Raw genomic sequence first — 20,657 nt, 5'->3', positions numbered from 1 at the left:
TTTTTCTCTTTTTTATCAGTTTAGAATTTGTTTATAGGTTTTAGCCATTGCCCAGACCTGCTTATTCCCTGTCAAAAACTTTCCTTGGTTTAATTTCATTAGTGTTAGGGTTTTAGGTGGAATTCCTAGGAATTTTTCTTGTTGGGTTTGTTTTTCGTTTTTGGTTGTGTAGTGGCTCTGAGCTTAGAAGCCGTAGGGAACTTAGATTACCTTGGTGTCTACCAGTCTTCTTATGAGTCTGACCATTTATGAAATCTCCCCTTGTTGAGGAATCCGCTTTGTGTTTTCTCATTTCAAAATTTCGAAAAACTTGTATTTGAAAGTTGGAATTTTCATTTTTAAAAAAGAAAACGAAATATTGGTTGTTTTTTGACTAATTATGATTCTGCATAAATTAGTCCTTAGCTCACATTTAGCTAAGTAAAACATCCTCAAAAAGACTTTTAGTAGGCTTTGACTTCAAATAGCTTTTTATAGTTTGTATCTCTCAAAGTTAGTCATTTTCATTAGTTTTGAGTGTTTTATTTACAAAATATAAAAAAATCTCTTTTGGAAAAAGTTTGTTTTTATAGTGGTTGAGTGCTTTGAAAAGAAAAGGGAAATTTTTGTGAAATAACTAGCTGTCTCGTTTTGAGTGCTTTGGAAAGGAAAAAGCTCTTCTTTTAATTTTTTTAATTGAGAAAGATTTGTGTTTACAAAGTATTTGCATTCTCAAACTCCTTCTTAGTTTAGAAGTTCATCGAAGATAAAAGATTGTTTAAATCATCTCAGGTGCATCTTTTTAGTGATTTCGAGTCGAGTCTTTACACCACGAGTTTGATCTCCGCCATCTCTTGACTTAAACAACAACCACTAAAATCAACGCTTAAAGTAAAATTCACCTAGTAACATTTTATTTCTAGGGCTCTGATACACCAACTTAGCTTAGGCTAGTGTCTTGGAGTAGGAGAGTAATTAACTCTCCAAGACAGTAAAAACAAACAAGTAGCTGTATCTTGTGGTAGGAAGAAATCCAATTGTTGCATTTATGCTCTGGGAAAGCTCCTTTTAAAGGAGAAGCATGAGATCGTGTCCGAACCAGTGTGGGAATCAATCCTTCCTCATTGGGAATGACACCAGATATTCACGTATTAAAAACGGTAAACCTCGGATTAACCATTGTCGAGGAGCCTGGGGTCACTTGTTGGTAAACCTTGGATTATGTCAAGGAGCCTTCAAGGGGATTGAGCTTGCTACTCTGCCCTTGCGTGCGTATCGGATTGTAGACTATTCCCCCAGGTGTATTTGTCTCAGTTGGTAACCTTAGTGGCCATATTCTTTAGGATTCTTCCTAAGGTGACAGTGGTGGGAAGATCCCACTGTACCTGGAGCAGACGTCGGCTAGACTCACTTGGATTTTCTGGGGGGTTCACTTCACTCGAGACGGTTAAGTGGAGGAGCTTGGTCCAGTCTATTCATTAAGCAGGTTGCCGAGGTAACTGTTCCAACCACCATTTCTGTACTGAATTTTGCGATGTTGGATTTCATCACCAACTAGTGTTTTCGGTCCGGAAAGTTACTGTTTGTATGTGTTTGATCTCTAGATTCTTTAGGCGTGTGATTCAAATTTGTTTGGTTCTTTAGAGGCTTTAGGTGTTTTTCATTGAGATTTTACTTTGTTTGCGTGTGAAGTAGTTAAAAGTTTTTAACTGTGGCTGAATTACCAAGACAGCCCCGTAGACTTCGGGGCCAGTCTCCTGAGTTTGTAACCGTGGCTGATTTACTGAGGAAGTCCCGTAGACTTCGGGGCCAACCTCCTAAAGAAGTCTCGAGCCAGCTTGAAGGCTTGAAAGTCCTCGTGACTCCTAGTGGTAGTAAATTTGGGTCACCTAAAGAAGGAGTGTCTTCATTGGTTGTGCATCCTGATTACCAAACTCTAGTAACGGGTTATGATCCGCAATCGATTTCAGTTTCCGAACTTGCTGGTAGCTTTTCATCTACTAGTGATATAGGTGAAGAACCTGATATATCTGAACCTGTTACTCCAACATCGAGGTTTGTCTCTCCAACTTCTAGTGGTCCTGATTAACCTAGGGTAGAAAGAATAATTACCCAAGATCTTCCTTCTGGACTTATTGCTATTAAAGAACTTGCTCCGGAAGAAGAAGTAGGCATCCCTATCCCTGAAAATCAACCTGTTCTTGATCTAAGGGAGCGTGAATCATTTTTTTACAGTCCACCTAGGAGTACTACTTGGTATCTTTCTTTGACTAATTATTTGGAAAACCTAGGGTTAAGTTTTTCACCACCTCGTGCTCCTTATCATCCTAGAGGTTTTTATACTCCCATAAATATGTCAGGTCAGTTGTCCATGTTTACTCAATCGTCTGAATCCTTTTTGTACGGTGGTCCTTCTGTTCCCTCTGGGTATCAGTCACTTTCTGGTACTTTTTCGGGAGCATCTCCTCAACCCATTGAGCAAGGGTTATTAACTGGAAACAATGGTACAAAGCCGTTGAGCGTAGAAGACATTCTTATGATGTCAGGTTCTATTCCCAACTCTCAACCTCAAGGTGGCCAGTTACCGCCTAGGGGGTAGCCTCAATTAACGCCTGGGGGGTAACCTCAAGGTACACAATTTGCATCTGGGGGGCAACCTCAAGGATAGTACGTACCTACGGTACAGTACGTTCCTCAAGGTCAACCCCAGACTCAATATGTACCCCAAGGTCAACCCCAGTATCAATTTATACCTCAAGGTCAACCCCAGTATCAGTACGTGCCTCAAGGGTATCTACCCCAAGGTCAGTACTCGAACCAAGGTTTCCAATCACCCCAAGGTCAATCTTATGTTCAAGGAACGGGAAATGTACCTTTCAATTATCAATCCTACCCTCAACCTGGTTATGGTCCTCAATATTCTCAACCTGTTATGGGTTAGTACTCCGGAATGAACATAGTGTGGGATCCATCGCAAACCCAACAGGTGTTGCAGCCAAGTGTACAATTGTCATCTCAAACTGGACAACCCTTAGTTTCTGGTACACCCCAGCAACCAGTCCAGTCTAATATTCAAACCTCTGTACCTTCGGTAGTTTCTCAGTCTGGGCCTACTGCGCCTCGTACTCCATCTCAAACGACTGCTGCAACTGCCACAACATCTATTCAATCTACCCCACCTACTTCTAGAGTATCGATAGCTCCGGTTTCTACTGTTCCTATATCTACTCATCAGACATCTTTACCACCGTCTCGATCCACAATTCAAACTACGGTTCAAATGCCTATAGGACAACCTGGTTTAAGTACGGTTGTCACAAGTCAACCACAATTCACCTATCAACCATACCAGGGATAGTACCAGTTCAGTCCTGCTATCCAGCAGCCAGTTTATCAGTATCAACCGTATCCTGGGTACACTTATCAACAACCTCAACAACCCCAGTACGGTCCGGTTAATCCTGGTTTTCTGGGAGGATACAATATCCCGAACGCGATTCCTATTCCTAGTTATCCCGAATATCCTCCTCCTAGGGCTGGTATCATGACCCAGAGTTTTAGGGCTCCTAATTGGCAGTTACCGTTTATCGCAACTTTGGACTTACCAGACTTGTCGCGCCTAACGAACAATCCCATTAATTATCTTCCGTTTTGGCCGCCAATGCCAAATAAGTTGCCCAGTGACATTCCCAAGTTCGAAGGTAAATCAGGAGAGGACCCGTCGAACCATGTGATGACTTACCACCTCTGGTGTGAGTCTAACTCCATCACAGATGATTCGATCCATCTTAGACTTTTCCAGCGCACTCTAATTGGTCTCACGGCCAAGTGGTACATTGAGTTACCGCGAGACACTTTTTATAATTTTAGTCAGTTAGCTACCTCGTTTTTAACTGATTTCCAATTGTCAGTCCGATATGACAATGGCACAGAATTGTTAACTTCACTAAAACAATCAACATCCACGTACATTTCAGATCATATTCATGAGTGGGGACGTTGACGTCGTTTAGTGAAGGTATTTATACCGGATCAAATCTTGGCCGAGTGGTTTGTAAAATCTTTCTTGCCAAAGATCACTGAAGATGTTGCTAAAGCCGGAGTGGTTACTGAGGAGCAAGTCATTGCTCAAGCACAGTACCTTAACTTGGTTTATACTCAGTCAGGTACGTTACACGAAAAGATCCCCAATCTTCCCAAGTCAAATCAAATCGCTGCAACTCCTTCAGGATCTCATGCCGCTGACGGTATGATTGGCACGGTTAACACTAAAGGTAAGAAGAAATCCTCCAAGAATTCTTCTCCTATTATAACCTTGCCTGATTCCCCAACAGGAGATTCTTCTGCAGAGATTTCCCCCAATATTCACATTGTAGAGTCATCTACAGCTAAATCAAAATCCGGTGGGAAGAAGAAAGGAAAGAAGAAGAATAAAACGTACAAAAGTTCAAAGGAGAAACCTGAAAAGGCAGAATCCAATGATGAAAAGCGCAAACCTCGTTATCCATGTCTCATTTGTGACGAAGAACATTTTACAAGAGACTGCCCTCATCGTGCAAAGGTTGCGAAGATTGTCAAAGGTTCCCAAACTCCTGCTATTTTGAAGGATCCATTTCCAAGTCAAGACAGCAAGATGATAGGTTCTTCCTCGAGTGCCAATGAAGAACCCATATTGATGATGTCCCATGTAAGGATTGCGACTCGATCGCAAGATTATGGAATTAAAAGTCCTGTTGATGGTAACGAAGCAGAATCTTCTCATTCTAACCCATCAACCTTAGCTCCCGGTTCCGATCCACTACAGATCGAGAAACCTAATCCAGACTTGGTAATCAAACCGCCCGATAAGGGTATACTTTGAAAGTCAGCTTTCAATCCACATTCGAGAGCGGCTCAGAACTATAACATTGTTGAGGATTTAGCTGTTTCACCCTCAGCAATTTCGGCTTTGGAAGTGCTGCAATCATGTCCAGCACAGCGTAAATTACTTTTGTCGGCTATAGGAGCTGTTGACGTTCAGGACCCGAACCTAATAGTTTTCGATCTAGAAAATAGTACACCGCGTCTCCCTCATCAAATGGTTTTCCAGATCCCAGTGATAGTCAAAAAGCGGCCTATTCATCGGACTGTAATTGATGAGGGAGCCTCAACGTGTATTATGTCGATACAGTGTTGGAGATCGCTTGGTTCTCCTTCACTAAATCAATCCCCGACAATTCTTAAGGCCTTTGATGGCTGTGGGTTTCATCCTTTTGGCATTCTATAGGATTTGCCTATAGGGGTTGAAGGAAAAACCGTTAGTCTAGATGTGGAGGTGGTTGATGCCCCTCTAGACTACAACCTTCTCTTAGGTCGAAGTTGGTCTTACGCTATGACAGCAGTCGTTTCATCGGTCTTTCGAGTAATAAAGTTTCGACATAATGGAAAGATAGTAACAATAGACCAGCTGGCTTACTTTTCATCCGACCCAGCCTCTTCAGAGAGTATTCAACATGTTGGTAAAACGACTATCCCATATAAGGATGTTGGAGTAGGATTAGTTAAAGATGCCGGTTTACTGGGAACTTTTCCTTTTCCTCCAATCAACGCATCATCTTCATTTGCAACTATTCATATGATCACATCAGACACCATTATTTATGATGATCCTTGGATCATCCCTTCTGAATTTGAGATAGACTCATTTGGTAATTCCATGCCTTTGAGTCCATATGAAATTGCCTATGAAGCCGTGCAGTATTTTGCCGACCTGGGTTCAACCGAAATTGACTTAATGAATGTGGTCCGTGAGGAATCACTTTTCACATCAACCTCGGATTTAACTACGTTTTCTGAACTTGTTCACTCTGATGAGAAAATTCGTGAAATCCTATGTGTAGATAATTTACCATGGGAAGATCTCCATCACGGATCTTCGTTTTTACCTAAGGATGATTGTTTTGAAAATGATTTCTCATCAATTTTTACAACTGAATATGTCAAGGAACCTCAGAATCTAATGAAACATCCCGATTCAGAGTTAAATTTGGGAAACATCTCTCGAGCTATTCTTATTGAAATTTCGGTTAAGCCCGGAATTGTTGGAAACATTCATATAGGTGCCTCATGTACAGATGACGAAATTGAATTATATAAGGCCCTATTTCAAGAATTTCGCGACGTGTTTGCCTGGTCCTATGAGGAAATGCCAGGAATTGATCCCACGATTGTTGTTCATGAGATCAAGACTTACCCGGACGCTAAACCCGTCTGGCAACATTTGCGTCAGATTCACCCACAAAAAGCTGTTGCAATTAAAGCAGAAGTTGAAAAACTGTTGAAAGCAGGTTTCATTTATCTGATCTCGTTAACGGATTGGGTATCGAATATTGTTCCGGTTAACAAAAAGCAGGGAACAATAAGAATATGCATCAATTATAGGGACATTAATCGAGCCTGTCCAAAGGACAATTACCCAACTCCCTATATCGATCAAATCATTAATGATTGTGCCGGCAGTGAAATATTTTCCTTTATGGACGGTTTTTCTGGATACAATCAAATCAACATTCTACCTGCCGATCAACCAAAAACGGCTTTCATTTGTCCATGGGGGACATTTGCTTATTGCAAATTGCCTTTTGGGCTTAAGAATGCCGGAGCAACTTTTCAAAGGGCGATGTCTTATGCGTTTCATGACATCAAACACATTGTGCAATCGTATCTCGATGATTCGCCTGCTCACTCTTTACATCGAGCTGATCACCTTATCGATTTACGAGCAATATTTATGAGGTGTAGGCATTATTGTATTCAGTTGAACCCACACAAATGTGTCTTCTGTATAGAAACGGGTCGATTGCAGGGATTTGTAGTTTCGAAAGCCGGCATTCGCGTCGATCCCTCAAAGGTCGAAGCTATCATCAAATTGCCTCCTCCTTCGAGTCTTCGCCAACTCCAAAGTTTGCAGGGGAAAGCAAACTTTTTACGACGATTCATTCCTAACTACGCCGATGTTACAAAGCGTTTTACCCGGCTGTTGAAGCAAAACACTCAATTCTCTTGGGATGAGATAGCTCAGAAATCTTTTGATGCACTCAAACATGCATTGACCCATGCACCGTTGTTGCATCCTTCCAACTACAACCAGGATTACTTCTTGTATCTCGCCACCTCCCATTCCACCATTGGAATGGTCTTATTTCAGGAAGATGAATTCGGAACGGAACATGTGATATATTACCTTAGTCTAACGTTAAATCCAACTGAGCTAAAATACTCACATGTGGAGAAATTGGCATTGGCAGCCGTTCAAGCTGTCCAACATTTTCGTCACTACATTTTACTATGTAAAACTACGATAATTTCGGATTGCAACCCTATGATCTACATTTTGACCAAACAATTGCTAGGGGGCAAGTACTCTAAATGGATCGTTATCCTGCAGGAGTTTGACTTGGAGTTTGAGAAATCTAAGTCTAAGAAATCTTTAGTTTTTGCGGAGTTAATGTGTGACTTCCCGTGTGCTGACACGGAAACTGTGGCAGAGGAGCCCATTGCGGACGAATCTTTGTTTCTAATCAGCACTTTAGATCCATGGTATGGGGATATCATCGTCTATCTCCAGACCCAATCCTTTAGGCCAGAAATTTCAAGGTCGGAACGTCGGAAAATTCGATTCCAGTCCCAACAATTCAAAATTATTGGAGATACTCTTTATCGCCGTGGGGCGGACTCTATTTTTCGACGTTGCTTGACTCACGAAGAGGCTGAAAGGGTTCTAAATGACTGTCAGTCTGGAGCATGTGGCGGTCATATGTTTGGGTATGCCATAGCCCAAAAGATATTGCGCGCTGGCTATTTCTGGCCGTCCTTGTTTAAAGATTGTATTACGACAGTACGAAAATGCCACAACTGCCAGATTTTTGATCGTAAGATGCGCGCTCCACCTGCTCCTCTCCACCCTATAATTGTTGTTGGTCCTTTTGCCAAATGGGGTATCGATTTTATTACATGTAACCCTCACTCGGCCGAGGGGCATGCGTATATCATCCTTGCGGTAGATTATTTTACTAAGTGGGCCGAGGCGATGCCTACATTTGAGGTAGACGGAAAAACAGCTGCAATTTTCGTGTTCAATCATATAATTGCTAGGTTTGGTGTCCCACAAGCAATAATCACTGATCATGGGCGTCATTTTCGAAACGTTATGATAACCGAACTTACAGTCCAGCTTGGTTTATGTCACGATAGTTCAACCCCTTATTATCCACAAGCGAATGGTCTGGTTGAATCCATCAACAAAGTTTTAGTTATCATGATCTGGCGAATCATTGGGATTCATCGGTCGAATTGGCACAACATGCTATTTTCAACGCTTTGGGCATACTGAACTTCAGTAAAAACATCAACAGGGTTCACTCCTTTCCAACTAGTCTATGGTTTGGAAGCCGTGTTACCCATTGAATGCGAAATCCCGTCACTGCAAATGGCCATCAAGTTACTTCCAGCCACTTCCGAAGACGAAAAGTGTTTGTTATACTTGGCTCAATTAGATGAGAATCGATGTGATGATGCATTGGCGATCGAGACTCACGCAAAACGAATAAAAGCTCAGTATGATCGAAATGTGACCCCTCGAAATTTTTCGGAAGGGGATCTAGTCTTAGTTTATGTTCAAGCTAATGATAAATTAGGCCCTGGAAAATTCGTTCCTATGTGGCATGGTCCCTATGTTGTCAAGCGAAAGCTAGCCAAAGGGGCTTATGAATTGGTAGACTTGGATGGGGACTCTTTGGGTAAATCCAGAAATGGCCTTTACTTGAAGAGGTATTATGCTTAAAAGAATGGGGTATGGAGATTTTTAGTTAGGATAGTTTTTCTTTCTAGCTGGTGTGTTTTAGTTTAAAAAGTGTGTTTAGCTTAGAGAGTGTTTTTCCGTCATTATTCCTGCTTATCTTGGTTTTACTCTTGATATTGCAGATGTCGATGCCTCTCCAAACATACATTGGATTCGCTGATGGTGCTTGTCGTAATACACGGAACATCTCTTCCGTAGCTTGGGTTATCTATTCGCCCTCTGATGAGTTAGTTTCTATGCATGGGGTAAGCCTCGGTCAAACAACAAAGAACATTGCAGAGTATAGTGCAATGATTGAGTTATTGTCTGAATCTATTTCATTTGGGATTCGGAGTTTGATAGTGAGGTTAGATTCTGAACTCGTTGTATTACAGCTTAATAGAGTGTATGCCATTAGAAATCCAGTGTTATTAAGATTATTTTTGAGAGTGCGTCTCTTGGAACGTGAGTTTGATTACATTGAATATCAGCATATTCCAAGGTCTTTAAATTCATTAGCAGATGCAATTGCTTCTCGAATGTTAAATAGACATTTACAATAATCATACATGTAAATTTAAAACCATTCCATAACATGATTTACAAGATAAGCCCGTAATAGTGATATATATATAGGAGTGTGTCAAAAAATACATCGTCCTCGATCATAGGTTGAAAAACACCTTATGATCAGCAAAAATGATAAGTAGAAAGAAAAAATGTCACAAGTGCCCACAATAGGCGATCATCCTATCACTGGTGATGATCTCTATAAGGAACCACTGCACGGGCCACCTTGCAAAGGAACCTCCTAAAAGGTCCCGGGACTCCAATCACATAGCGCTGAAGTCGATGAGGACTGTCCTCTATAGTGGTCTCAGAAATATCTCCTGTCAAGCGCTCGAGATGACCGTCCAACTCGGCCAAAACCTCTGCTAATTCATCCTGTGGGGGAGGCGCGGGTGCAACTGGTTGCCTCCTCTCGAAAGGCCGGAGAGCAGCTGGTCGCTGTGGACCCACATCTGCATTTGAAATTTTTACTATCAGTTTTGAGACGATGGAAAAATAAAAAAATAAAAAAATAGGAAAAGTTGAAAAGGATTTTACCTGACTCGTCCCACTGCTCTCCTAGTGGAAGAGCCATGTCTGGGTCACCACGAAAATCTATCCTAGCGTAAGGGAAGTCCTGGATGGAAAATACTTAGTTTTCCAACCATTGGAAATACTCAGGTTTGAACCGAGCAACCTCTGTTCTCTCGTCCGGGTGACGGGCCATGACTGCGACCCATCGCATCAGTTTGGGTTCTCGAGGAAGCCCAGCTCCAACAGTAAGGTGCTGTGGGATCAGCATAGGAACCCTCTCCACGCCAAAACTCATGACCAAAGCCCCATAACCAAAGGTCTTTAGCCGTCCGCTATTGGCCCTGGTCAGTTGGCCTTTCACATTGGCCAGCACAGCATTGCACCAATTGAAGATGGTGCCTCAAAAGCAATCAACTGCCATACGCATCTGGGATCCGGTGGCAATATGTAATGCGGCAGCTCCGCAAAGTCTGCTGACAGTAAACGCAATCACCATGAGTTCAGGACGAGATATGGTCTTTATGTCTATCCCTTTGTCTCTAGCCTGGTTGTTGCAGTACTCTAGCTGGAGGCTATCGACAGACTGGCCACCTGGCCTAGTCCCGTGCAGAGTCAAGTCTTCGCCTCTCTTAGGAAAACCAGTCAAGAAATAAATGTCCGCTGGCTCGATTTCGAGCTGGTGGCCGCCAATGAAAAAGCACTGGTCCTGTATGCTCCATCTATCAACCAGCCACTCTAAGAAATCCACCTGGGCCCTCATGCCAGGAATGGTCCAGAATTTGTACAATCCGCACGCCCTCAAAGCATCAAGTGAAGGTTGATGATTCCATGCGGTAGCATCCACGTCCTCATGCTCTCGTTCACACCAATCTAGCATGATGTACTCTCTGCATCAAGTATAAAGATTAATTAAATTGCTAGAAAACATTTTGATTGGTCCATTTTTGAGAATTTTTGGGTTCAAAACCCTTGTGGCAGGGTACGGACCCTCCTAGTTAGACACAGTGCGTGGGTCCGCACTTTGTCTACACGGAAGGTGCGGACCCCGAGCTTTTTCCCAATGGAGAAAAAATCGGGGTCCGCGGGTCCACAATGGTAAACTTGCGGACCCTCGTGCGCGGGTTTTGCGCCTAAAAACCCTCCCAAAAAATGAAATGAAGGACTAAATCAAAAAACTAAATGGTTAAAAATGAAGAGTAGGATGATGTGGATTACCTGGAGAATACGGCGCTCGATTCAGACTGTTGGATTTTCCACAATCTTCATGGGAAGTTTTCTAAGCAAAAGCACTATTTTCTCACCCAAACTCAAACGGTAAAAATGAATCAACAAAGGCCCTTTTTTATAAGTTTTTTGAGTAAATAAATCACAAATTTGTTTATGTTTCACTTTGAAAAGGTATTTTGCGACGCTTTTATCCATTTCAAACAGGTATGAGTAATGTTTGTGTTTTTGTGCAGAATAAAGGATTATTCAGGCGAAATCTATCATTTTCGAAAAAAAAAACATGTAAAGTCATCTTTAAGCTCTTTTCTGACTCCTAAAACATGAAAAGATTGCCGAGTGTTTCTTTTAAACTCGTTAAAACAGAATTAAAAGACGGTCCACTTATAGCTCTTTTCCAACCGCAAAACATGAAAAGATTGCCGGATTTTTGTCGTTTCGAATTCGATATTGGTTATAAAACAACGTGCCATTGATTGCTTTTTTACTTTTTTTGGGTCAAGGGCACTAATAACGAAAAGTACTCCTTGGTCGAAAAGATCAAGCGGTTCTCTCAAGTATTATTTTATACTTTTTCGGGCTTGGGAGACACAAATTTACGAAAAAGGTCAACCCTGGAGTCTTAAGTTTTTTCAGACTCTCTAAAATTGAAAAAACGCTGAGTTTCTCCTATACTGGACTCGTTAAAATTTCACAGTAAAGGACTTGTTCAAATACAAACAGGAACGAACCACTCCTTCTTAGGGTTTGAATTTAAACTAAGTTGGACTCATCCGAAGGATGAGCTTATAATCAAGCAAATGTTATCCTCCTCAAGCTTGTCAAAAATAAAGAGGTACTTGCCAGAAATGGTGGGGGAAAAGAGAGAAAAATGAATCTGCTTGTCATACTTTGTAACCACTCTTGAACACGACACTTTTATTCACCTGGGTTGGGAAATCCTTTGCCTAAAACCACGTTGAAAGTCTTCAGCCGGTTTCTGGGTATTAACTTTGGGTCAATTGTCACCAAGCCATCTGTTGTGTCGTTATGTGTTCAAGAGGTCACTGCCAATAAGCCATTCATATGCAAAATATCTGTCATCCATCTTGACCATCCCTGAGTCAGTCCTTGCAACTAAATTTCTTCAACTTGATCTATGATTTCGTGTTGTGGGCTTGCCTACGACGTATCACTTTCTATCGACATCAGCTCATTATCTAGAAAGATGATCTACGAATCGTCAGTACCTTGAGATCTGCATGCCTCAATGGCAGGTTTCTCGCCTTTGACGACAGTTTACATCATTGACTTTCGATCGAAGGATTCTGTGATATGTTCGACATCAACACATTTAATCACATCTCATGGATTGTACTAGGTACTTTAAGAGCCATTGACATCACTGGTGGTTTATCTCACGCTTGTTAACAGTTTACATCATTGACTGGTAATCAAGTGGTTTCTACCATGTTCGACATCAACACATTTATTCGCATGGATAGAATCGTACTATTTCGGGAAGTAGAAATGAAGACACTGGATCTAGTTTCCACCATCCAGGCTGCGAGGAATTTTGTATTCATTATATTGTTGACTATTCATAAACAGATGGCTGCATCCATACTATGTTCACATGAATCTATACTTGTGATGTTTTACAAGATCATTCCTATATCAAAGCAGTAGATAGTTTTCTAGTTAGTTTTGGTCTGAGTATGGGAATGCCTACCTCAGCGATGATATGATCTCATATATATATCTTTCATTGAATGTTTTTACAGGCTCCGACTGGGCTTTCCACAAGATGATCCTCGAAATGATAAAGTACTTCACTCTTCCTATATGATAAATGAAATCCTCATCTACTACAGACTTCGCACTTTAGGGGGTAATCTGTTACACAAAAATATCGTCACCATGATTATTTGCAGTCAGTATGGGTCTATCATCACTTGTACTGTCCTCCTGAGTAAGTCTAAGACCTCAGCTCTTCAAATCAAGCTTTGGAAATGGGAGAAAGACATTAAAAATCAATGTAACTCTGGTTCTGCACTTTCTCTCATGGTCACCTGCGGTCCCGCACCTTCTGTGTACAAAAGCTACATACCTACCCACTCTGTCCCTAACGGTGTAGGTGCGGACCCCTATGAAAGTCAAAAGGCGCAAGTTTTATCTTGAAAAACTCACTTTGGGTTAATTCTAGAGTTTTCTAGAAGGAATTTTGACGTGGATTGTTCGCTCTGAGGTGGTTCATGCATCCCAAAAGAGAAGGAGCTAATCCCTTGACTAAAGGAGCTATCCCTTTGAAGGAGGGCTTTATCCCTTTGAAGGAGGACCTAGTAACTTCTCTCCATTGCACTATAAATATAGGCATTGGGGTGAGGACTAGAGAGGTTAGAAGCTGAACATTTTGAGGGTAAATGCTGGTGAAATTAAGACTTCCTAGTTGAGCTTAAGAGGAGAGATCACATACCTTTTTGGCTTCATTGGGGAGTGAGTGAAACTTGTCAAAGTAGAGGAGACTTCTTGTTGGACCATGGGAGGAGCTTGTACAACGTCAAGGCAAAGGTTGTAAAGTTCTTCTTCTTTTGAATTAATACAATCAAACTCATTTTTCTCAACAAGTATCTTATGTTATTTGTTTCATGGACTCCTTGACTTTCATGTTAAATATGTTTTATGCAATTGGTTTTTGAGGTGCTATTTAATTTGTTTACCTTGTTTGTGTTTGCAGATTCGTGAAAAGGAGCTCATTTGGATAAAAGTAGCGAGGGCATCCACAAGCTTGCGTTGGACCAAAGGTAGGCCGTAAAAACACTTGTTTGCTATTGTTTATTAAAGCATATTTAGAGAAAGATAGTGTCTGGTTGGTTTGCTTGTCATTAGGTCTTCTTTATATTCTAGGAAGGTCTATCTTGTTCGCAAGATCGACTCATTTCGTGCGACAATGATCTTCCCCTTACTTTGGGAGTGAACTAGATAGAAAATAAATTTCCTAGTCTATGAGATGAGCTTGCTACCTTTCTTAGCAGTGATCAAAGAGGTGGTGGTAGGTAGGGCTACCTGCGGTATCATGTATAATGAATTGCCCAAAGAAACAATGACAACACAATGCCTTGAAACATACATAGGAAGTCTCCTCCATAAGTATGGTTGGCCTAATAATACATTGCGAACATCCAGAGGTGTAACATCACACAATACCTCGTCTGTGAAGGGTTCGATGCTATAGGGAAGGCGACATTGTTGGCAAACTTGGAGATCTAGTCCTTAGTGAAGCCACCCGATACTATACGGTTGTAGGTGTGGTGTAGTTAGTAGGCCCAAGCGCTTCACAACCTCTGCTGAAATGAGGTTCTATTGGTTGCCGTTGTCGACAATGAATTGTAGCGGCGAACCCTTCACCCACATCTGTGAGTGGAAGAGATGCTCCCCCTCCTCTGGATCTCCGAGTTCATTCTTCTAGATCTTGGTGGTGGCAATAGTAGCACTGGGCTCCACATCAATGATTTGCTTCCCTCTACCATTCCCCTTGTCAGGTTCTGAATCAGGGTCGGAACATGCATATGATTCTGAAACTTTCAACTCAGCCACCAATGACTGCTTGGTCCAACACTCGTGTTATGAGTGGGACTCTTACGGAACTCACACCACTTTCCTATGTCCTTCTTCAACTTTGTGGTGTTGTTATTTTCTTGTGGCTTTGACGTGTTGTCTTAGGTCACCCTGCCTTGGCTTTGTCCTTTGGTCGTCAAATTTGCAGATCCAAAGTATCGCTTCTTTTGTTTCAACTTCTGCTCGATTTTGATAGCGTATCGGTACGCTGTTCTAAGCGAGGAGATGTTCAAGAACTCCATCTCTTCTTGGATGTATCTATGTAGGTATTCATGGTATTTGAGTACTAGATGTAGCTCAGAACCCTTGATAACCAACTGTGTGCAAAGGGTATGAAAAAATTTTGTGAACTCTCACACATCTTGGTCCCTTCCCTGCCGCAACATGGTCCACTTGATGTATTTGTCTTCGTAGATTTTGACAGGGTAATACTGCTCCTTAATGGCATCCTAGAATGAATTTAAAGTGGGTGTGGCTGAAAATAGTGAGCTCATACTTTCATCCTTCTACTCGCAGTAGGTTTCCCACCAGTCTTTGACATGGGGGGCCGCTTTGAGAAGAGCGAAAACAATCTTTTCCCGACTCGAAAATTCATGAATAGAAAAATACCCATCTAGTAGATTTAACTATTTATCTATGATATCTACATCTATATGACCCTCGAAGACGAGGATTTCGAAATTAACTTGTACCTTAAAGGGTGTGGCATTTCCATAGTATCTGTTGGAAGCTAATGCGTTGCCTCTGGGTAGCCGCTGAAGGATCTGTGCAAAGCTATCCATCATCGTGTTCCTTTGTTGCTTGAGGGTTCTTCGAGCAATATTTTGATAGGATCTCCTATCCCCTCATCTTTATTTTCATTTTCCATGGGAGGCCATCGGGGTTTGCGAGGAAGGTCTTGCAAAGGTTCGACCAATTCAAGCCCTAACTCCTTATATCCCGACCTCGTTTGGGACATGCAAAGAAAAACAGAGAAAGAGTAGACCGCCCTGATACCACTGATCTAGATTTAAACAGGAACACAACAAATTATAGAGATAACCATAAACACAAAGATGCAATGGAAATAATACTTCATTTCATTAATGTAAAATACAGAAATATGCTTACAAACAGAAATGGAAATACACCAGCTAGGGCGATGGTAGCTTATCTCTGAGAAGAGATGTGGCAGCTACATGCCTATGAACTGTGTTATAATGAGGCTCGAAGGCCTATTTATTGTTTAGAAATAATGGAAAACCCTAAACATCCAAAAACCTAACCCTACAATATGAAATGCCAAACTGTGGGCCCCGTTTGGGTAAATTGGTACATCAACTTCCCGAGGTCGTAACTTTGGCATATGATCTTCATTTCACGCACACAATATCTCTTTAGAAAGATCTATCTGATAAATACAACTTTGGGAAGAGCAACATCGGCCGATAAACCAATGTTGCTCATAGGTTTTCCAAAAAACGTCATTTAGGTCCTCAAAACGGCTTTGGAAGTTCAAGACATGAAAAACTGCTAAATATAGTAAACTGTGCTACAATTAAGGAAACTGAAAAGCTTAAAGAAATAATGGTGGGGGTCCAAGTGGACTTGATAGGTGGCCACCAATATCCACCTGGATAGACCTACCTCTTAGTCCGCTTATCCCGTTTGATAATGTCCTTACTTTCTCGCTCCAGCTATCTCTCGCTTCCTTCTTCAAGTACCTGAAAAAAGTAAACAACAACAAACAACAAACTTGATAATAGACAAATTGTAATTCAACCTACTTAAAAAGTCAAGAAACATTAAGATGTCAATATCTAAGATGACAAATCATGTAGGAGATCAATCAATTTTTGCATAGATTAGTATCAAAGAGAGATTACAACCATTTGTCTTGATGTTGCAGTCCTCCTCTGACAAGGCCAAGCTCCCACATACTTCTCTTAGCATTCAATGATGGCCTCAATCAATAATAATTTTAAGGCTCTTCCCTTTAGGGTTCACTCCAAACCAAATAACAGTTTTCCCTCACACAACTAGATAGCTACAACTAGTCATAGCTTGTTGTCTACTCGAAACCAAAATAGGATTAGCACACCAATATCAACACTTCAACACTCACACTAGCTTGTGTATGGCAAAAAGGGAGGTTTATACAAGATGAATGAATGGGAGATGGATCCTCTTCTCATGGGAGAAGGACTTATCCCTTCAGGTAGTTCCATCATTATAGGGGAAAGGAGCCCAAACTGACATCCTCAACCCCATCTGGCCAAACCATTTACCAAACTTCAGTTATGAAGCTTCTAGAGCTGGAAGCTTCATCTCCTAATTTAAAAAACATGACATAACAGGACTGACGTGATTGGAACATAGCTCAGTCGCTCTGGTCAATGCTAGGGATAATGTTAATCTCTACACATCGGTGCTGAGGAGAAAAATGTCATTAGCGTCGGTCTTGTAAACTAGGCAAAACAAACATTTCAAGTGAAATGGTGCAAAAGGGAATTAATCTGCTCATGAAGAGGGACACAATGTGAGTTTATTCATGAAGGAAAAGTATGCGAGGTTCACTGTAGAAGTCCTCCAAGATCAACGAAGGGGGAGTACAGGGATAGTGACAAAATGATGTGTAACACTCGCCTTGCACATCAATTTGCATTTCTTGTCACTCAAGGCGAGATGAGCTTCTTGGCAGTGAAGAAGCACTTTTTCTAGATTCTTGAGGGCTTCCTGAAATGATCGAGGTGGATCTTCATATACAATGGCATGGAAAAACTCAAAATTAAAAGTGGCAAAAGAGCAAGTATCCTGACATTAGATCGAGGTGCTCGTCACCCTAATTCCAACGGTGTGAACAACACTCCAATCCAAGTTTGGATGATGAAGTTATGGCAGAAAGAAAGTCACTTTGTTCCTTTGGAAAATAAGGATTTTTCCAAAAAAAAAATGGGTTGTTAGCTTTAAAATGGAATCACATTGGAAATCGTGCAAAGGGCAACCTTTAAGTCCCCTGGGTCGGAGAAGTCAAAAGCAGAGAAGCAAGAGCAGTGGAACCCCTTATTAGAAATCTCCAACTAATCATAATCTGGGGCAGGCAATCGGTGATATTAGAAACATAAGGTGGTTGGCATCAGCAGATCGGGTCGATGAAACCCAAGGCATTAGACCCAGACCTTTGGGCCATTGCGATTGCGATCGGCGATCAACGATGTGAAATCTCAGCCATCAGATCAAGAAGTAGATCGACGACTAGGATCTAATCGGCGATCGATGAATCAACAAATCGGTGATCAGCGAATCGGCAAATCAGCGATTGGCTATCGATGATTCCCCGATATATAGGGCCATGGGCCTCAGCGATAGCGATTTTCGATTGGGATCGGACTCGATGGATTTATAGGGCTGATTTGATATATTTGAGGTCTGATTTTAAAGGTTTTGGTCAGATTTTCGGTGTTTTTCGAGTTTTTTGTATTATCACTTTTAAACGATAAAAAGGATATTTTAGAGGGTTAGTTGCACCCGCCGACCCTTCTACCTAAATAGCTTCTATTATAAACTAAACAACCCCGATTTAAGTGGCCTTTTTCATAAAGAAGACATTATAAAAGCCTGATGTTTGGAAAAGGTACGGGAGAGGGATTTTTCAGCACATAGTTCGAGGCAAGAGAACTTTCAAGTGGCCGATAGTTCATTTTTTCTGATTCAGACAAGTTTTATATGTTTTCAGCCCCTCTCAATGCCATGGATGCATTGGTACTATCCATTTCTCCATCCAAGCTCTCCATTTCACCATCATTTTCTAGAATGGAGGTATGAGCCTCTTTTTTATGTAACTGGTGAATGTAATTCTCTTCTTTTCATGTCATTTAATATATGAAGGCCTCCCCATTGATCGAGCATGGCCCGGAGACATAGTCTGAGTTGGATGAACTCTGTTATCAAGTCTTCTTGTCCTCTTGTCATGCCTTTATGTGTTTCCTTCTTCTTTTCTTTTGTGCACATTAGATACCTATGTTAAGATGCAATTCCTACATGTGATTCTTTTCATACATCTATAAGCAAAAGATCCCTGGATAAGTGGTATTAGAGCATGTCTTTTTAGATGTGAATTGCATGTTTGTATGCTAACAAGAGACAGACTCCATAGAGGCGAAGGGGAATTAGAGCCTTTCGATCCTGAATTAGGTCACGCACATCAAAGGAGAAACATGGCAGAAGACGATGTTCATCTTAAAGAGGAGCGCAATTTCCACAAGACCTTTTATTCAATGGCAGAGAATATCAGTTAGTTGGTTTAAGGTTGGAAAAAGTAGAGGAGAGAAACCCAGAAGGACAAGGTTCAGCACATGGGAATGGTGGAGAAGGACCCCCTCCTTCTCCTTCTGTGAGTGAAGGTTCTCCTTCCTCTCACCACCATAATTGTAGAAATTCAAAGGATGCATCTAAGAAACATTTCTTTAAATTAGATGTTAAATTTGATCTTCCCATGTTTAATGGTGAAGGCAATGCAGAAAAGCTTAATAATTGGATTAGGAAAATTGAGGTCTACTATAGGATTCAACAGATCGTGGAGGATGAGGCAAAGATTCAGCTGGCCTCTCTATTGCTGAGTAGCACTGCTCTCGTTTGGTGGGAGAGAAAACTGCAGTGTAGTAAGAATGTGGGTAACGTCTTTTCCTCATGGCCTGATTTTATTTCAAAATTAAAGGAACAATTTTATTCCTTAGGATACAAGCAAAAAGCTTTAATGAATTGATAGTATTTAAGATAAGGAAAAGTTCAGGATGTTCAGAGTTTTACAGAGGAGTTTAGAAAGCAAACACTAAATTTGGGTATTGCACTTGATACACCTGAAGTTGCAACTAAGTATATTGGCTCATTGCATAGCTACGTTAGCCATTCATTGTTGTTGTTTGAACCAACAACTATTCACACAACCAGCGTAAAGGCAACTCATATTGAGAACAGGGGCAAAAATGAAAGAGATGATCATTCCAGAAAACCACCATTCAAACCTCCCAATGGAAAGTCTAAAGCAAAATGGAAAGGAAAGGAGAAGAAGACGACAGTAGCCAAAGAAGGAGAAAGGCCATATTGCAATCACTGCAAAAAGGAAGGCCATGATGATGACCACTATTGGAAACAACACTAAGAAAAGCGTCCAATGAAGTATGGAGGAAAAGGGAAGCAGGAGAGAGTGGCAACTGTGCAGCAAGACCTTGGATCAGATTCCAGAGATGAAGCATTAATCAAAGCTGTGGGAACAAAAGGTACTCGTACACCTCATGTTAATTTTGAATCGCATGAAGGCACCAGTTCTGTAAATGAGTCCCTTCCTAATGATCGAAAGAGGATTGAACTGTTTCATATCAGAGTTGTTGTAAATCATACTAAAGTTGAAACTCTATTTGATACTGGATCCCAAGAAAATTTAATCGCAGAATCCCTGGTAAAGAAACTTGGCTTAGAAACAAAACCACACCCAAAACCTTACCCGCTTGGATGGATACATGATAAAACAAAACTGAATGTAACCAAGCAATGTAAAGTCAAATTTGTGATCGCTTCTAAGCTAGTGGATGAAGTAGAACTGGATGTAATACCATTGGATATTTGTGGTATGGTGTTAGGGAGCCCATATCTGTATGATAGAAAGGCAGTCTTTTTCCATCATGAAAACAAATACCAAATCACAAAATTTGGGGTATAATATATAGTCAGGGCTCATCAAAATAAAATCAATGCCAACCTTGTAAGCACTAGACAAACGAAAAGACTGGTGAATTCCAGTAAGGTTTGCATGCTTATGGTCGTAAGGGAAAAAGAGGCAAAATTAGTTGATGCTTTCTAGGGTTGTGATCAGGAACATAAACAAGAATTATCTGAATTAATTTCTAATTATGATGAGCTTTTTGAGGAACCAAAGGTATTACCTCTGAAGAGGGAAATCCAACATGAGATCCATTTG

This window comes from Pinus tabuliformis, chromosome 6 (genome assembly GCF_031772625.1).
Source record: "Pinus tabuliformis cultivar Carrire ecotype Pingquan chromosome 6, CPIR1, whole genome shotgun sequence".
In the NCBI taxonomy this organism is placed as follows: domain Eukaryota; kingdom Viridiplantae; phylum Streptophyta; class Pinopsida; order Pinales; family Pinaceae; genus Pinus; species Pinus tabuliformis.
The sequence above is the reverse complement of the archived record's forward strand: the minus strand, read 5'-3'. Positions refer to the sequence as shown.